This window comes from Egretta garzetta, unplaced genomic scaffold (assembly GCF_000687185.1).
Source record: "Egretta garzetta isolate BGI_Z169 unplaced genomic scaffold, ASM68718v1 scaffold65, whole genome shotgun sequence".
NCBI lineage: Eukaryota > Metazoa > Chordata > Aves > Pelecaniformes > Ardeidae > Egretta > Egretta garzetta.
In genome coordinates this window covers 201,948-208,092 of record NW_009259585.1, presented here as the reverse complement: position 1 = coordinate 208,092, position 6,145 = coordinate 201,948, and the positions used below count along the sequence as shown (strand labels likewise).

Here is a 6,145-nt window from a genome sequence, read left to right as displayed (position 1 = left end):
TGTCCCGCCAGTGGTCCCATCTGGGAGCCTATCGGCTCTATCAGACGTGGGATGAAGCTTCTAGCAGCTTCTCACAGAAGCCAACCCTATAGCCCACCCTGCTACCAAAACTTTGCCACGCAAACCCAATACACATTTCTGAAAAAGGAATTCAGTGTGTTGGTTTTATAACTGAGGTAGTGTCACAAAGAAGCCAAGAGCATCAGACAGGTCTTCATATAGTACCAACGACAGCTGCTCTCTCTTTTTCAAAGAACACTTAATACTAAAAAGTAATCCTTGGTCTCATGATCTCCATTATAATGATAAAAATATGAGTCTATCTTTCCCAAAGTATCATGCCTCATTAGGAATTTGATCTGTGTTTAGTATTATTCTGTAACCTACTGATTTTGAAAGGCCACTTGGGGGAGGCAGGGAGCGACTGGCCATGCAGCACTGCCTCTGGAGATGGGCTGGTTCTACCAAGCATCACTTGACTTCCCATTTAATGGTGGGACACTCATGTTTCCTCCACAGGAGACTTCCCTGTCGCCACACTGCACTCTACTTGAATCTCCTCCTAACATGAATTCCTAAACTGAAATATCACAATCCTCCTAAACGTCACAGCTCTGAGAAAACAACTTCATTCACATCATCCCTTTAAGTTGACCTAGTCAGATGTTCACCAGAGGATGAAAACCCCTTCCCAGATCCACTCAGGTGTAAAGGATTGACAATACACACAATAATTTCCAGGGGATTTAATACGACTGGTTACTTTATGGATTTGGGCATACAGATCTACCGTACAGCACTTCCCAAGACCAACCTGAGATCAGAGGTATGCTGGGCATGTTCCCATTCAACTCTGGAGAACAGAGATTACATTCTGACATATTCCTAGCATTAAAAATAAAAAACTGGTTTAGGCTGAGGAGGAGTATTTTATATGGAAAGGATTTAGGCAGCATAGAGCTCATACTGATCTTGATTATCTCCTCTTTCTGCTTCCTTAGGCACTGCCATGGGAAGATGCAAATCTTGCGTCGGATGGAAAATGGAGCAAAACCAGTATTTCATGATCACTCATGCTTCTGATTGAGAGTTTGCCTACAAACTGTTTGAAAACATACTACTTAATTTGACAACTTAAAAAAAGAATCAGCAGCTGTGGCTTTTTCTGCAACTGAACTATTACCAGTGACTAAAGCATGAATATCATTAAGAGGATCATTCCCTCTGCAGACATTTCTTTAGGCCTGCAGACCTACACAGCCCTCAAATTTCTCCTTTACACATGCTCTGCAATTAAATCTACACTTTATCAATGAAAATAATATTGAAATAGCCTGTATGATAATAGCAACACAATAATCTCTAGTAAAGCTCCACTGCAAAACAAAGAGCCTTGAGACAAGCAGAAGGACATCCATGAGTGGAAAGCAAGAGATCTGTTGCAGAAAGCAAGCATCTTTGACATCAAAACTCCCAGAGGGTACACAGAGAGGAAGAAGTTAAAAGGGAGATAACAGAGCACTGGGAGATGGAAACCAAGCAGACAAGAATGAGACTGGAGCAAGCACTCATTTCAATTATAGGAGACACACGGGAAATAAGTTTCCAGCTTTACTTAATTTCTTTCACTGCAGTAAATGGATTACCTAATAGACTGCACATTCAGTTCATCGGTGAGTTTGGGACTAGGAGTGGCAGTCCATACTGAAGCTGCTAAAAAAGGGTCTATACAAAAAGAAAGTGTAAACTTTCCTAACATCATCTCCAGTGTGTGATCCAACCTGCTCTGCAACAAGTCGACAGCAGCACGGCAGGCACTTTCTAAAAAGAGAGATTGGATTCTATTTAGTCTACCCTCCCATCAATAAATGCAGACAGATTTTTATTGTCACTACAGTCTCCTGACACCTGAAGCATCTTTCCTGGGAGCAACAGTTCCTAGCTATTACCAAGAGGCATAGAGGCTGGGACAGAATGTATTTATTTCATCCTCAGCTGTTGCAACTGATCTCTTCCACCTTCTGTCCCTCCTTCCTGCTTTTCTGCCACCTTTGACTTCCTACTATCCACCTTTAAAAGTGCTCAGCTTTCCATCTCCATATGCAAGATGAGAAGAAAGGATTTTCTCCTATCGTTGAGGTGAGCATCTCTAGCTCACGTGCTCCACAGCAGGGCTGAACCAGACAGGCTCATTCTGGAGCTGCTCTTCTCTTCCCCCAGCCCCAAGGACAGAGTGGGACTGCCCCTGCCTTCTCCCACAGTCGATGGAGCTGGGAAAAACTCTTGGCTGAAAAATGTTTTTACAGGTAGGACGATCACACAGGTCCCATGCCAGCCCTGCGCGCCTTGTCTGCTGCAACACACGGAGAACCACCCTGCTGATCCTGCAGGAGCACTCGTGTTCTGGGCATGCTCATCATTTCCACTGATAAGCCTTTAAACTAAAAATAAATGAATCGATTTTGAATAGTGTCAGTGCAGAGAGCTGCCTTTACCCTGACTGAGCACTAGGTAGCACTGTCACTCTAAGAAAGCACAGAGAAGCACATCAACATTGCAATTGCTTTTCCCTTCTGACACCAAAAAAAGAAAGGACTGCGTTATCAGAGCAAAACACGTATTTGTAAAACTACTCAAAATACACCTGCACTTGCAGCATCCTCATCACCTCTGATACACAACAGTGGAGTTTTTTCGAGATTTTCTTTTTGTCTTTTTTTTTTTTTAACATCACAATTTATGATCTGAAATCTTCACAAAGCAATACTGAGATTTTGCACAGATGTTTTATGTTTGCAATGATCTGATGTAAGAAAATATGATTAAAGATGATGATAGAACGCCTCCACAGAACGATCACTCAGTAGTCAAGTTATCTGGCGGTCTAGCAAATGATCCACTCTACCTATCACCACCTAAAAAAAAAAAATAGTAACCAGCAATAACTATCTGAACACAAGCCTCTTTAGACACTATAAACATTAAAGCTGGATTCAAGAGCACCAAAAAAATACGCTGGGTTTTTCATGACATTTGCAACTTGTTAGTAATTACTTTAGCAAGAGGTTCTGGATGGGTGTGTACTGAATGTCACTGCTCCAGCGCGGTCTCCAGGAGGCTCTATTTTGGTGGTGTGCTAAGAAATCTTCTGTACTTTCCAACACTTTAGAATGCATAATTTTATTTATAGTATGTAATTATTTTAGATTCAGCCCTCAGACTTTACTGCAGGTACATTATTTGTATGTGAAAGCTTATCCTCTCCAGAAAGAGTCTGACAGCAAACCATATGTTGAAAGGAAGTACTTTTCCTGCTAATTTAATCATGTTTGAGTTGTAAAATGCAGCTATGACTAAGGGGCTGTTCCTGGAGCCCCAAAGATTTTCTTCTATTCAGTACCTTGAGAATCCTAATGGTATTTTTTTTTCTCCTATGTTAATCACAGAGCAGCTTTAATGAAGCAAGGATAAGAATTAGAGTCTTCAGTGATTAGGCAATAGAGGGTATTTCAAAGCTCATATATGGGAAAAGATGATTTTCTCCATTTCTAGGGTATGGAAGGGAAAAAGTGCTGAATTTCCAGCTTCAACTGTAAAAGTCTCCTTCACCTTCTCTTATGCATGCCCAGCTATTCCCAAACCCTGACTCTCAGAACCATCATCTCAATGCAAACTGATGGCAAAGCTAGGAGCATTGAACATCATAAATAGAGGGAAGCTTTCAGCTTCCCTTCCCAAGGTTTGTGCAAGGTACTTGTACCTTGATAATGATACTGACATGACAAAGCTAAAAATAAAACAAAGTAATCTCTTCGTCCCCGTTTACCCCACTGATAAATTATAGACTGTTTCCATAAATAAGTTTAAACTTTCTGTTATGTCAGCAAAGATCCTCTTCCTGAGAAAACACATGCAGGATATGCACACCGCAACAAAATCAGAAGCCAAACTATGTATTTGAAAACAGGAGCTGGTGCAGGATCGACTGCTCTACAGATGTACCAGTACGGAAGGTGCAGATTAAGCAGAGTTCCTGTACCAGGTGGGACAAGTGCTCGTGATCTGTTTTTGCTGTCAAAGAGCAGAGAGATCGTTGGGAAGAATCTCTTCCCCTTCTCTGGGAACTAGGCTGTTCCCACATTCATGTCTTGACTGAATCAGAAACAAGAGGCAATATTCAGATTTATCGGCTGCGTTTGCACCTCTCTTTGAAGCAAGATGCTTGCTTACCATTAGAGGCCTATGTCCTACAGTTTGGGAATCTTTACCTTTTAACAGGGATAATCAGTACGTGTCATTTAAAGACACTATCTAGGCAGGAGAACTCCTTAAGTTCTGATTCAGATCTGAAATTTCTTTTACAATTGCAAAAAAATAAGCATAAGTGACACACACATCCTCCTCCCACCCCCTCAGATAAATAAAATCCAAGAAACCAATATCTCAGAGTTCTGGTAATTAAGGAAAGTTTTGCTGAATATAGTCAACAGCTAAAGGCAGGATTTTCTACATCTTAAAGATGGAGTCAGCCACAACTGACTCACTTTTCCCTCCTCTCACTGTCTCTTGAACCCCATCTGAACGAGCTAAAAACCTGGGCACCTTGCTTAATTTAAAAAAAAAAAAAAATTGCACTTAAAATTGCTGCTGCCTCTTCCCTCATTTGGTGCGTTAACACTTCTGTGCTACATCATGGAACCATTAAAAAAAAAACAAAACCAAAATAGCTAAATATTGCATATGATGGTCCCAGTCTCATATTCTTCCTACAAAAGCATCACTTCTCCCCAGTATATCTCACTATCCACACTTGCGAAACATCACTCAGTCTCAGACAAGCCAGGAAATTTCTAGCCTTCTACAAGTCAGTCTTGAAATTCAAGTGCAGAATTAGCACAAAAGCCTTCTGCATCGTTAGCTTAATTCAAGCATCTCTTTCAAGTACTACTTCTAGATCCCCAATAAAGTAAAAATAGATGATGATTTAGAAACCATAATTTCCAAAGGTACAGCTGATGGTGCTGCAAGAATGCAAGTTCTGTAAGGCACAGGGATGTATCAAATCCCACTGGAAAATTAATTATCAATTTTTTCCTATAAGCACACCCTTCTAAATTGGTCTGTGACACTGAATTGAGAGACCAGAGTTTGGAGTCTGCAATGAAACAGCAAGTACAGAATAAATTTTTTAGCACATTCTCAATAACTTCTCTCAATTGTGAGTATTTCCTAGCAGGGTTTCTATTAATCTCCTTCTAATATTCTCATGCAAGATTTAGCAAGTAAACACTGAATAAATGTGCTTTGGAACTGTATGAATAATTTCCTAGAGTACTACAGAACATGAAGGGACAAAGTATTTTGTGAGATTATTTTTGCTTTCACAAACAAATTAAACCTCTCTGAATTGACGACGTAAATAATTCAGCATTATTCCATTTACTAAATTGGGAAGAAGTGAGGCAGAGTGTACATCTTCAAGAGAGCAGTGTGTTTTGCAACAGAGAGATGATCCCCTCATAAAGAAGTCTCACAGAATAGCTCCAATTCATGCATTGCAGTTGTCTGAAAATGTTGATCCTACCAAAAGGAACACCCAAGACTGAAAAAAATCAAGGGAAAAAAAATTCTCCTCATCTGTACGTTTCATTATTCATTGACTGATAGTTTTGACTGTACTAACAGTAAGTCAGACGGGGCCTCCTAAGCCCTTCAGTGCTTTGAAAATCTCCTGTTTCCCTAAAGTCTGTTTAACTGATGTATCAGTTCCAGGAGGCAGTTTATGAACATGTGTGTGTGTGTGTGCGTGTGTGTACCTTGCTCATAGCCCCTCCTAAAGAGAACCTTCTAAAAAAATAAAGGATAAAGAAAATCCTTCAAAGGAGACTGTTTTCATCTGAAAAAGTAGGTGGTGCTACAAGGTACAAAATCTCCACTGGGTAGTGGTCATTAAGTGCTCTTACTCCCAGACTGCAATGACAGGAATTGGTAAAAGTTAATGTAAGTCAACAATAAAAACAAGGACAGCAACCAAAAATATATTCGTTTTGCTATGATCATTTGGCTTGAACAACCTCACAGAACGGACACGCTGGTATTGTCTAAGGCAATAACAGATAGTACAAGAACTCCAAAATGAAGGAGA

General features: G+C 40.3%; 1 protein-coding gene across 1 annotated transcript in view; it reads right to left on the bottom strand.

Annotated features, from left to right (window-relative positions):
* RBM33 (RNA binding motif protein 33) overlaps positions 1 to 6,145 on the bottom strand; it is a 100,166-nt gene that overhangs the window by 16,060 nt on the left and 77,961 nt on the right. The window lies entirely within an intron of this gene.